This window comes from Choloepus didactylus, chromosome 6, assembly GCF_015220235.1.
Source record: "Choloepus didactylus isolate mChoDid1 chromosome 6, mChoDid1.pri, whole genome shotgun sequence".
Lineage (NCBI taxonomy): Eukaryota > Metazoa > Chordata > Mammalia > Pilosa > Megalonychidae > Choloepus > Choloepus didactylus.
In genome coordinates this window covers 24,768,314-24,781,309 of record NC_051312.1, presented here as the reverse complement: position 1 = coordinate 24,781,309, position 12,996 = coordinate 24,768,314, and the positions used below count along the sequence as shown (strand labels likewise).

General features: G+C 35.8%; 1 long non-coding RNA gene across 1 annotated transcript; it reads right to left on the bottom strand.

The window, feature by feature from the left end:
- Positions 1 to 246: 246 nt before the first annotated feature.
- On the bottom strand, positions 247 to 10,450 carry LOC119538391. Its single transcript, XR_005217549.1, has 3 exons — positions 10,170 to 10,450; positions 4,101 to 4,194; positions 247 to 798 (listed from the first exon to the last, which is right to left on the bottom strand). It is a non-coding gene; the product is annotated as an uncharacterized LOC119538391 (long non-coding RNA).
- Positions 10,451 to 12,996: the final 2,546 nt, after the last annotated feature.

The following is a 12,996-nucleotide window of genomic DNA, read 5'->3' as shown; positions in this document are numbered from 1 at the left end:
TTCTGTTTGGAGTTTTTTTAAAAGCACTATATATTTTAATTTTATTAGTAAATAGCATACATCAAATTGATACTATATGGTTGCCATTTATATTTTTGCATATATGGATTTTTATTTTACATTTTTCAATGAGTTTATGACATATTTATATTTGAAATGTATTAACCACTTAGTTTGAATGATTTTGAAAAGTTTGACATTGAAAATGTATTCTCATACATATAGATTGCAATTTGTTCTTTATATTTTTCCTAACACTCTGTACTGTTTCGTACTTTTACATATTGGTACATGTGATTTTGTCTGCTTAAAATGGATCCCCTGCCCTTGTAAGCCTGTCAAAAACTTACCTTCAAATTCCAGTTTTGGCAAACATCTACCAGGAAAACTCTCTGATCCTTTTCCTGAATCTCTTTAGTTTTAAATCTCTATAGTTTTAAATGATTTTCTCCTAGTGCTACTTCTGTTACCTTGACCGTTCAAATATTCTTGCACATTTTCACATCTGTTGTAATTTACTGTCTTCTCTGTGTTTTCCTCCAGGCTGTGAGCTTTTTGAGGACATGGACTTGTTCACCATACCTGTGATTCATTTCTGTTTCCCCAGGGCCTGCCACATTGCCAGGCACATAGGAGGCACACAGCAAATATAAACACAAAAGCATACTCATTTCACATCTGGTACTTCACCTGCTCCTGAGGTCGGACAGCCACTGTATTAAAATCAGGCCACTTGTCCACCAGGGCCTTTAGCTTGAATGGGTTTCCCTGGTTCATGTGGAAGACGGTCCCATAAACCTGCAACATCCAAGCAAGTGGGAGGGTTGGCATATTAGGAAAGGATGGAAAAATGCCTTGTTTGATGAAGACAAGGCATTTGTCTCTGAAATCAGGGAAGGTAGCTGATAGGGCGTCTAATTTAAACAGCATTGAGATTCTACTTTAATACCTCAAATGGAAACAGCTTTTTAGATCAAACCATGGGGATATTATAAGAGTACACGTATATATTCAGATGAAGAAAATAAATTAATTAAAAATCATCTATTTTTCACATAGTAGAATTTAGCATTATGTCTTTGCACTTTCATTTATTTACATATACATACAATTTTTAAATGATGAAATTACCTAATATATATTATTTTAACATCTATTTTTTCTCTACACACTATACTGTAGGCATATTTCCATGTCAATAAACATAAGTCTACATAGTCATTTTTAATAACTATATAATATCCACTATATGGAATGATTCTAATTCAATTATCATATTTCCTATTCAGATTTTTCTGATTCTTTAATTTAACAATTAATTCTTCAAGGAACTCCTTTTGCATAATCTTTGCAAATGTACCTGTTACAAATTTTAGAAAGGGAATTTCTGGGTCATAGGTCAACTACCAAATTTTTTTTTAACAACCATTTCCAAATTACCTTCTGGAAAGGTTAAATAAGCCCCACCCAATAAGTGGAGACAAAGCAATAGTGTACATGGCATGAACTTGGGTGGCCAGAGTTTAGCAATATCAAGCATTAGGAAAGCTGTTTTAACCTTTTCTACAAGCTTCTGTTCAGACTCTGTGCCCTCAAGAGGAACACTGGGGGAGCTGAAAGAGAAAGAGAGATGAGAGAAAGAAAGAGAGAGCTGCTCCAGACTCTGGCTGTGGGAGAGGGAGGGCAGTGGTGCATACCAGAGTAGACCTCAGGACGGAAGTACCACTGGGAACATGATGCCCCAGCAGCTGGAGTGGAAAGAGGCCAAAGGGATCACACATTTCATTGACCAAAGACCACACCTCACCCTGTGCTTCCCTACTCTTGCTTTGGAATGTCTATATCAGTCCAAGGAGAAAGGAGGAGGAAATATTTGACTTTTCTGATTTTTATGAACTTAACGAATTTTCTGCTTCAGTGGAGGCTCTATATAGAAATTACAGGCAGTTTTAGAAAATATAAGGCGGTCATAGTTTTTAAACATTGGAATTTGAGGTCAGAGACATTCATATACACTAGAAAAAAAATAAACAGAACCGCTCCTTTCTATGACTGTGATAACATCACAAAGCCAGAACATTGACCCAGGCAACATTACAGGTTGAATGACTCAGAACTGACATGAGAAATAAACTTATTTAGTATCCAGAATTTGGAGAGATAGGTGGGTTTTCCTTCAGACCATGATATGCAAATCTTCCTTTTACCCTTTTTCTTGTAAATCCTTTTCTGGTTTTGATATCAGGATATTTCTGGCCTCATAAAATGAGTTGGGAACTGTTCCCTGCTCTGCTATATTATGAAAGACTTTGTGTAGAACTGGAATTATTTATTACTTAAATGTGTTGTAGGCAGAAATCACCAGGGAAACAATCTGGGAATAGAGTTTCCTTTGTTGAAAAGTTTTAAATTACAAAAACAACATCTTTAATAGAAATAGGACAATGTAAGTTTTCTATTTCTTCTTGAGTGATCTTTGGTAGTTTGTGCCTTTCACAGAATATGTCTGTTTCATCTAAATTTTTGACAGTATGGGCATAGAATTATTCTTAGCATTTTCTTATTATGCATATTTTGCCTCTAGGATCTGTAGGAATGTCCCCTGTTTTGTTCCTGATGTTGGTAATTTGTGTCTTCTTTCCTTATTTCTTGGGGTCAGTTTGGTTGGACGTTTATCAACATTATTAATCTTTTCAAAGAATCAGATTTTGGATTCATTTATTTTCTTTATTGTTTTTCTCCTCTCAGATTCATTGATTCCTGCTCTCATTTTCATTATTTCCTCTTTATACTTGCTTTGGGGTTAATTTGCTCTTCTTTTTGTAATTTCTTAAGGTTGAAAATTAAAGCATTCACTTGAGACCCTTCTTTTCTACTATAAACATTTAAGTGGTACAAATTTTCCACTTATCATTGCTATAGCTGCATCCCACAGAATTTGATATGTTATATGTTCATTTTAATTCACTTCAAATATTTTCCAATTTTTCTTGTGAGTTTGAAGCATGGCATTTTTAAAAGCATGTTGTATAATTCCTAAATATTTGGGGATTATCCAGAGAGCTCTTCAGATTTGATTTCAAGTTTTACTCCACTTTTGTTTGAGAACATTCTTGGTATGATTTAGATTCTTTAAAAATCCTTAAAATATGGTCGTATTGGAAAATGTTCCATGCACACTTGAAAAGAACGTGTATTCTGCTATTTGGGGGAAAGTGTTCTATAAATGTAAATTAGATCAAGTCGGTTCATAGGGTTGTTCAGGTTTCCTATATCTTAACAGATTTTCCATCTACCTGTTCTATCAATTACTGAGCAAAGAGTACTGAAGTCTTTAATTATACTTATGAGTTGGTCTTTTTTCTCTTCATTTACTTCAGTTTTTGCCTCATGTACTTGAAGCTGTGTTGCTAATCCATACACATTCAGCATTTTTTACATGTTCTCAGTAAATTTACACCTTCATTAGATGGCAGTGGCACTCTTTATCCCTGTTAATATTCCTGGCCTTTTGCAACATTTATTTTTGCAAAGAAAACTCTTTGGTACAAGGTCATTGATCCATTTCTAAAACAAAATTTCTATCTCACAGAAAAATACTTTTCTTCCCCATAAATAATCAAATCCTTTTGGACTTGACAAAATAAGATTTGGCTTATTTTCAGTTTCAAGGAGGAATCATTTTAGCCTTTCATCAGGCACATGACTGTTTTAGGAGAATAAATTAAACATTAATGTGCTGGTTTCAGTCAACCTTGGAATTCTGGCAAAGTTTTCATTGTTATTAGGGCACATTTCATGGAAGGTTACAAAGAAATGTTTTGAGTCGTTATAGAGCAAAGAATATAAGTGGATTCAAATCATATAATTACTACTCACTATTTGTGCTATCTTGGTCAAGCCCTGTAATTAAGCCTCCATTTCCTCTTCTGTAACATGGGGATCATATATCTTTCTTGAAGAAAGGTATGTGAATTAAATGAGTTTCACCATCAATGAGTGCCTGGCACTGGAAATATGCTGTGAAGGCTCATTCTCTTTTTCATCTCTTTCATAGCAAATTGCTATTCCTTATATCCCTAAGAATGCTCCATTCTCACCTTTAAGGATTCAGGGAGGCTCTTCCTCAAGGATTTCTCTAGCATCTGAAGCATCTGTGGGCCCTGCAAGTGTAACATCTTGGCAGATAACAACCTAGAGAGAGAACCAAAAAAACTTCAAGGAATGAGACCTGGAAGACACAGAACACAATAGCCAGTTTTAGCTAATGGTCTGGTTGTCACCCATGTCACTTCATGGGTGCCCCATGTACTAAACTCCTCAGCAATTCCAGGGGAGTTTAAGACTGACAGAAAGCACAAGTGTCTTTTCGTCTGAAAATATTTTCAAATAAAAATGTTTAAATTTCTAAAAACCTCTCTGAAATCTTCACTTTAAGTTTTAATACCACCCATAACTGCAATAATTAAGGATGCATTAAGATTAATAAGTGTGCTCTATAAGTATGCATGAACATCTTTTGGGATGCCACTTAGAAGCTGTATAACATTGGACAAGTTACTTAAATCCTCCGTGCCTTGATTTCCTCATCTATAAATGGCAATATTATAGTATCTGCCCATAGAGTAGTTCTGAAAAATAGACAAGTCAATAAATGTAAGGTGCTAGAACAGCATCTGGGAGAAAGTAAGCCCCCAATGCATGATTATGATTCTTATGACTCTTTATTAACAGAAGCAATAGTCAATCCACAAAGCAGTCTGTTGGTCGCACGTAACAAAATATGTCATATTTTCCAAACTTGACCATGTATTAGAACCATCTGAGAATTAAAAACTATATCTTCTTTAACCCCACCACTACTATTTTTTATTTAGAAGGTCTTAAGAGAGTGTGGGATCTGGACGTCTATATTTTTAAAAGCTCTCTAGATCCTTTTTGTTATTGTTGTTCAGCTTCAGTGATGTGTAATTCACATACAATAAAACTCACCAATTTTAAGTGGATAATTTGATGAGTTTTAACAAATATATGTATTTGTGTAATTAGCACAATAATCATGATATAGACTATTTCCAGCAACCCAAAAAGTTTACTGTTGTCCATCCAATTGTGATTAATCCTCTGACTCCCAATTCCTAGGAATCAATTTTCTGTTTTCGGGCCCTATAGTTTTTCCTTTTACAGAATGTCAAGTAAATGGAATTATTTGGTATATAATTTTTTGAGACTAGTTTCTTTCACCCAGAATAATAACTTTGAGATCAATTCAAGTAGTTACATATATCAATAGCTCGTTCCTTTTTTATTGCCAAATAGTATTTCATTGCATAGATGTATCAGAGTTTGTATCTCCATTCCCCTGTTGAAGGACATTGGGTTGTCTCCAGTTTTGACTGATTATGAATAAAACTGCTATGAATATTCATGTACAAATCTATTTGTAGATATATATTTTTTATTTCTCTTAGGTAAATATCTAAGAGTGCAATTGCAGAGTCATATGGTAAGTATAAGGGATAAAAAGTTGCCAAACTGTTTTCCAAAGTAGCTGCACTATTTTATATTCCCACCAATAATGTATGAGAGTTCCATTTGCTGTATATCCTCTCCAAAACTTCCAGATGAATTTCTTAGCAGCTATTTTTGGGAATCATTGATATGGTAGGCAATATCTTCACAATACCCTTCAAATCAGTAAGGCAGGGAGATTAGTAGAGCTACTTCTGAAAGTAGGGCAAAAGGCCTAAGGCCAAAGTGTATTATTAAGTAATTCTCTGAGGGACTGTTAATATTGACAATGTTGAACTTTACCCAAACCTTGTGATCCTGAAAAACAGCAAGGGTTAAAGAAATCCCTCCACCCCTTTGTGTTTCATAAAACTGTTTATATAAGGGACATCCTTCCCCACTTGACTTAGATAAGACTTGTGGATGTTCTCCCCTTGTTTACCAATGACAAGGTCAAACCCAGAGCCTCCAAATTCCCATTCCTTGCTTCCTAAATGATTAGCTGAACTACTTGTACTCACTGGTCAACTGGAACAAAATGCTTGTTAATTAAACTTTGGTTAAGTTTATCATCTTCTCTCTCCCCTTGGACTTTGGCCTGCCCTCAACTTGAGCTAGTGTGCAAACCCTCCTTAATACCCCATCTCTGAGAATACCCTGGCCTCAGGGTAAAAGATTCTGGATTTAATATCCTATCATGTCACATTTCATCCCACTTCCCCAATCCAGTTCTTTCAAGCTTTGTGTATTCTTCCTTTTTGCCTCACCCTTGAGATGCTTTCATATCTCATGGTCTGAGCATTTTCTCTATTGTAATAGTTCCCTCCTTCTACTGCCATATTCCCTTTTCCCCCTCTTGTAACAATCCTTTGAAATAGTTTCTTTACCTAAGTTTGGAGTTGTTTATTTGACAATACTTAGGCACAGCTTTATTACAAGTTAAATTGACTTTTGTGACTAGTCTGGAAACCTGAGTATTGATATATTCATTCATTCATTCATCCAATAACTTATTTATTGAGAACTTACTATACTGGCTATGTAATGTGTCGATTTGTCTAAACTGAATTACATTTCCCAGAATTCCCAATCCCTGCATGTTTTTGGTTATGCTGAACATGAGAGAAATTTTTATGGGAGATCTGAAGGGCAGATGTGAAATAGCAGCCATTTTGTAGCACACCTTGTGACATGAAGCAATGGCTGGCCTTGCAGGTGATTCACCATCCCCTGACTCCACCTTCAGATTCTCTGACATCTGTGCCAAGCGTGTATGCTTATATCCTTGAGGGAAAAACCTGGCTTCTGCAGGACACCCATAACACCAAGTTCAGAGACAAGAGCTGACAACGTTTCAGCCTGTCCTTGTGGGCCCCAGCTTGTGCTTGTGGTTTTCGGCTTGTTCTTATTCTCTCCCACTTTAAAACTATTTTCCCTTCCCAAATGCCTCCCCTGCATACTTCAATCTATAGCATCAAACATAAAGAAACCAGAAACTGTTTAACTAGCACAAACAATTGCATGCTGTCATATCCCTATAACAAATCTTCTATGGAGACTTCTCTGATTGGATCCTGGCTGCTTCACTCATGATGATCAACTGTCTGAGCAACCTTGAACTTAGAATAAAATATAATGGATATGTCCCCTGTTGTCTAGAAACTCATAATCTAATAAGGGACATAAAACATACTTAACTAAAGAAAGAACTAAATTATTTTTTATATGAGCAGTTATAGGGCTGTAAATTTCATGATACTCTGAAGCAGCTATATAGATGTGGGACATTTCCATGTGCTCTAAAGTATAAATCAATAGCCTTTTCATTTTTATTGCAAAGTGATATTTAAAGCTTGCCCTGTCTCCGAGTCTCATCTGTTCTAGAGACTCATTTCTAAATCTCACCTGGGGTCATATGTGTATTGTGCCTATTAGAAGGTAAAACAAACGATCCTTTCTACATTTTGACTCACTGCATCAAATTAGGATTATCAAAGTACTGTATCGTAACCTGCTGACTAAAAATGGCAGGCAAAAGGCTGTAGCGAATGACCACATCAAGTTTTCTGCCTAAACTCTATGAGATTTCAGAAGAATGAGATGTTACTTCTAAAGGGAAGTTTAGAAGATTTTTTAAAGGAGGCTGCTGTGGAACCGGCCATTAAAGAGAAGATGGTGTCAGATGCCAGCTGCCACCTACCTGGACAGCACTGGGTAACTCTGCATTAGGAACTATGGAGAAAGGTCTTGAGACATGCAAGTGGTGTTAAACTTGGGATGTGAAAAAAGTCCTGTAGATGTCAGGTGAATGCCACCTTTTAAAGCCACATTATATTTTTCTAACACAGTATCTCAGTATCTGTTTTCGAATCTCTGGCCTTTCTTCATTTTATTTAGTCCCTACTTCCATGCTGCTGCCTTCAAAATCCAGCTTTTAAGCCTCTGTCAAAGTCCTATTCAAATGTCAGTTTTCCCCCATTGACTCCTTCAGTGAACCCTCAATCCAAGCAGAAAAAAAACCACTCTCTTTTGTGCACTCCCACAAGGTTATGCACATATTTCAATCACAAAACTTATTACAGTGGCTTACAGTTTGCCTTCTAGATTGTGAATTCCCCTGGGCAGGGCCTCAAGTTATTTATCCATTATTCTCCAATGTTTATCACAGTGTCTGTACTCAATAATTGTCTGTTTAATGATTGAGTGTATGAAGTATTTGTATTGACGTAATCTTTATTTTGTCCCTTCACTTACAAAGGGCAGTGACATTCATTCAATAGGTACTTACTCAAGGCCTAGTATGTGCTGGGTCCTGGGAATTTGTACCTTTGAAAAGAAACCCAGACCAGGATAGAGGTACTTGTGGTATATTTCTGAGAATCTCGAGACAGAGGAAACAAGGTTTCTGACAGTTAATGTGACATTTTAGATAGATACATCTCACAAGAAAGTTACATGAAAATAAGAAGCATGGTAGAGTTGGATGCCAGATCACAGGGGATATAATATTTATATACTGCCAAGAAACTACATTTTAGTGCAACCTTCTTCACATGAAAACACTCACTGGAAACACAAGTATGATGTTCAACAAATGGAGCTGACTAAAAACTGAGGAGACTCACGGGAGGCTGAATCTGTTGTCAGGATTGGCAATGGGCAAAGTCCTTTAAAGGGAACTTTGAAACCTTTGACACAGTGTTCCAGTACTTGGACTTTATCCAAAGGAAAAGGTCAAGAAAAATGCCCTATGAAAAATTTTATAAAGCAATATTAACTTATAGGGAAGTACTGGGGACAATCTCAGTGTCATTATAGAAAGACAATTTACATAAATAATGATTTTATCATTTCACTACTCTAAAAACCATTAATATGAAAGCTAAAATATACATGGTGACAAATGGGAGGGTATTAAAATGCTCTGTGAGAGGGGAGACGGAGGACCTCGGCCAGCCAGTCGCGGGCGGGGGGATCCAATCAGTTATCAAAAAGCTTCCTGCAAATAGATGCCCAGGGCCAGATGGCTTCACAGGGGAATTCTACCAAACTTCCCAAAAAGAACTTAAACTCTTTCAAAACATTGAAGAAAATGGAACACTACCTAACTCATTTTATGAAGCTAACATCAATCTAATACCAAAACCAGGCAAAGATGCTACAAAAAAGGAAAACTACTGGCCAATCTCCCTAATGAATATAGATGCAAAAATTCTCAACAAAATACTTTTTTACTTTAATTGTTCTTTTTCACTTTAATTTTTATTCTTATTATTTTTGTGTGTGTGGTAATGAAAATGTCAAAAATTAATTTTGGTGATGAATGCACAACTACATAATGGTACTATAAACAATTGAATGTATGCTTTGTTTTGTATGACTGCATGGTATGTGAATATATCTCAATAAAAATGAATTAAAAAAAATGCTCTGTGAAAAAGGTAGAGCCTGAAACAGTACATTAATTTTAATTAGAAAAGCCAGTTCTTATTGTGTACACATTTATACATGACATATATATTAAGATAAAATTCAGAAGGAAATGCCAAAAAAAAATTACTGTAATAGCATTGCAGCTGAAATTTATTTTAAATTGCATTTCCTTTTGTATGCTTTTAAATTAACAATCTCAGCTGTAGTTTAGTCCTATACTAGAATCTACCTTCTTCCGATATAATTTTAAGCTGAGCGCTTAGTTTCCCTAGTTATCATTTATCAAAAGAAAAAATTTCCAATCTTAGAATCTTAGCAGAGAATTAAATGCAATAATGCTTACATAGTAGATATGCTTATTAAAATGCTAGTCACCTGAACCAGCGTACTCTTTTTCAAAGGCTGATACATTTTCTGTCACCCACCGACCAACAGTAAGCTCCCAAATCTCTCCATATTTATTTTTCAATTCAGAACCAAAACCTGGGTTTATCCAGTCAAGAATTTCTCACAGACCTAGCATATTGCCCTGTACACAGTGCCTGACACTGGTTTCTCAAATGGAAGAGCTTCCTTTGCCTCTGGCACAATTCTCAGCACAAATCAGCTAAAAATTTCTTATCCACATCCAACAGGAGCATTTTCATTCATTCCACTTCAGTGGAGAAGAAAAGGAGATGAGGGGGCCCCAAACAGTGATTCTCCTTTGTGAGATTTGTTCTCACCTGCAAAACTGTCTTCTTCTCAGTCTCTGCAGAGGTCCCTAGGAACAGACAAGAGGTAGCACTTACTTCAGAAGATGAAATTTCCCTCTGACCTAGTGGGTAGAGTGGTCTGGAAGAGTGCACTTGTGTCTGTTTTCCCCAAAAACTGTGGAACAAAGGCTTTTAATCAAACCTATACACCAAGCTAGCACAAACTTTTGGCAGCTTCATGTGGAATGAAACCCTCCCTCTGGCTTATGTTCACCGAGGCGGCCCTGTAACGATCAGAACCTGGCACTGTGCGCTGTGAGGCTTTTTTCTCATAATGCTGGTCTGCTTTCTGTCCCACCAAAGTCATGCCATTACTCAGCAACTCTAAGCTGTGGAATTAGCTGGTTAAGAATAGGAAGGTGGGTGGAACTTGACAAGCAATGCCCCATCCCCCCTCTCCCCTTTACAGGTATTTGCAGCAGAAGCAAGTGTCAGCTACTGTTCATATCTGATGTAGAGAATCAGAGTTCTTTTATTACATATCATTAAAGAAAATCACCTTTTTAGGGAAAGTAAAGGGCTTAGGATTCTCCCCTTTATAAGAAGCTCAGTGAACAGCAAGCAAGCTAAAACGAAAGAAAACCACAACTAGACACATCATGGTTAAATTACTGATAACCTACTATAAAGATAAAAATCTTTAATGCAGCCAGAGTAAAAAGATGCATTATACACAGTGGGATAATAATTCAAATAATGTCTGACTTCTAAATGATATGTAATAGGTCGAAAGGACAATATAATGACATTGTCAAATGCTGAAAGAAAAATAACTCACTCTAAAATTCCATATCAAACAAAATATTCTTTCAAAAAGGAGGCAAAATATGTACATTTTCTGATGAATGAAACAGACCTCCCATACTAGGAAGACAGTCTATAGGCTAAAAGGATATGCCACTCAATGGAATTTGGGGACCTACAGCTCGGAAGGAAGAGGTTTTGAAAATATTAGTTTAAAAACCTATTTTTCTTTCTTTTCTGAAATTCATTGAAAACAATAGACTACAAATACACTAAGGAAGCATCATTTATCTGAAATTCAAATTTAACTAGACATTTTTGAAATACTGACAAATTTTTATTTGCTAAATCTGGCAAAAAGCTAATAGATTAATTCAAACATAATAACTTTATACTACAGAGTATAGCTATGTAGGTGTAAAATCACAAGAGCACAAAGAGGGCAAAGGGAATTACCCTACTATAAGTTTCTTTCATATTATGTGAAGTGGTGTAACATTAACTCAAGATAAAATGAGATAAATTAAGAAGGCATATTGTAATTACTAGTTTAGCTACTAAAAAGAGATGTGAAGAGAGAAAGTTTAAAAGCCAGTTCAGGAGATAGGATACATCAATTACTCCAAAAGGAAGCAGGAAAAGAGGACCAAATTAAACAAAGAACAAATAGAAAATAAATACAAAAATGATATACTAAAATCTAATTATATCAATAACTGCATTGAATATACATGGGCTTAATCTTTCTATTAAATGTTTAAGATTTTGAATAGCACATGGGGTTTCCAACTAAGCAAAGGCTAAGGCAGTTCATACAATCAATAATATCACAGCTCTTGACCCTAGAATATGGATTTAGCAAAATGATGTTCTTTTGTGATTTTATAAACCCAAGAAAATATTTCACCAATTCCTTCTGCAAGAGTTAGTCACCAGTATAACAGAACTCAGGGCTGGCTTGGCATTTGTTTGGCTTAGGCCTCCATCTGTTCTTTGAGGAGCACTCTATTACAAGATTTAAGAGATACTAGTCAAAATACTAACAAACAAATGGAAAAAAAAAAAAACTGTACTAATAGACAAAAGCAAAAGTAAAGAGAATAGCCAACAAATAAGCTGACTAATGGCAAGAATATTCACCAAACATGGCATCTTTAAAACAGTAGGTCTAATTTGTCTTGTATAAACACATTTTGCTTGCAAATTCTAGGGTAAAGAAATTAATCCAGCAATGAGAGCTTAAGAAAACAAGTCAGAGTTCAAATTACGGTTGAGATTGACATCTGTCAGGGAATCAGGAGGACACTGGAGTTGAGAACAAGGGCCAAGGAATACGTCTATTTGTCCAAGAGCCCCATAGAATCTTGGGAAGCAAATATTCAAAATCGTATCAGTGGGAAATCAATTGCTGAAGGCAAAGATGACTACTTAACATGTGAAACACAGAGTTGAATTTATTGTTTACTAAGCATGAGAGAACAGAATTTTTAAGGTTTGTCTCTAAACAAAGCAAACTACTGATTTTATATAGGGTTCTTGGAATCATAGATTTAAAAGATTTGCAGACATTAAAAATCAGGCCTGTTTAGGGATTAGTCAACCCTGATGAGCTCAGGAAGCATGGTTACTGGAGTGTGGTTTTTTGCTAATTGGCTGGCTTTCAAAAATGTGTACTGATGAGAGGTTATGACGACTTATTGGGACCAATTTAAAACTGATTCTGGGCTATACTTTTTCACAATTTGGTACTATGACCAAAGAATAATTGGCCTTTTCCTTTCTTGGATTTGAAGTACAGCAAACTTCTATTTTCAAACATTTCAGAAAAAGCCAACACATTGAAATATTGGCTTTTAGACCCCTGCCAAATCACTTTCCAGGAATAAAAACTGAGGAGAGACCATATATTTTAAAGTGAACTCACGACTCACCTTTATCAAAATGTTGGTCAGAAATTTACCCCCTCTTTAGCCACAAAAAGGGAATCCTGATTAGTCTAAGCCAATGGTTCTCAGCCTGGTTCACAAAGTCCTAGGAATCTCCAAGACTATCC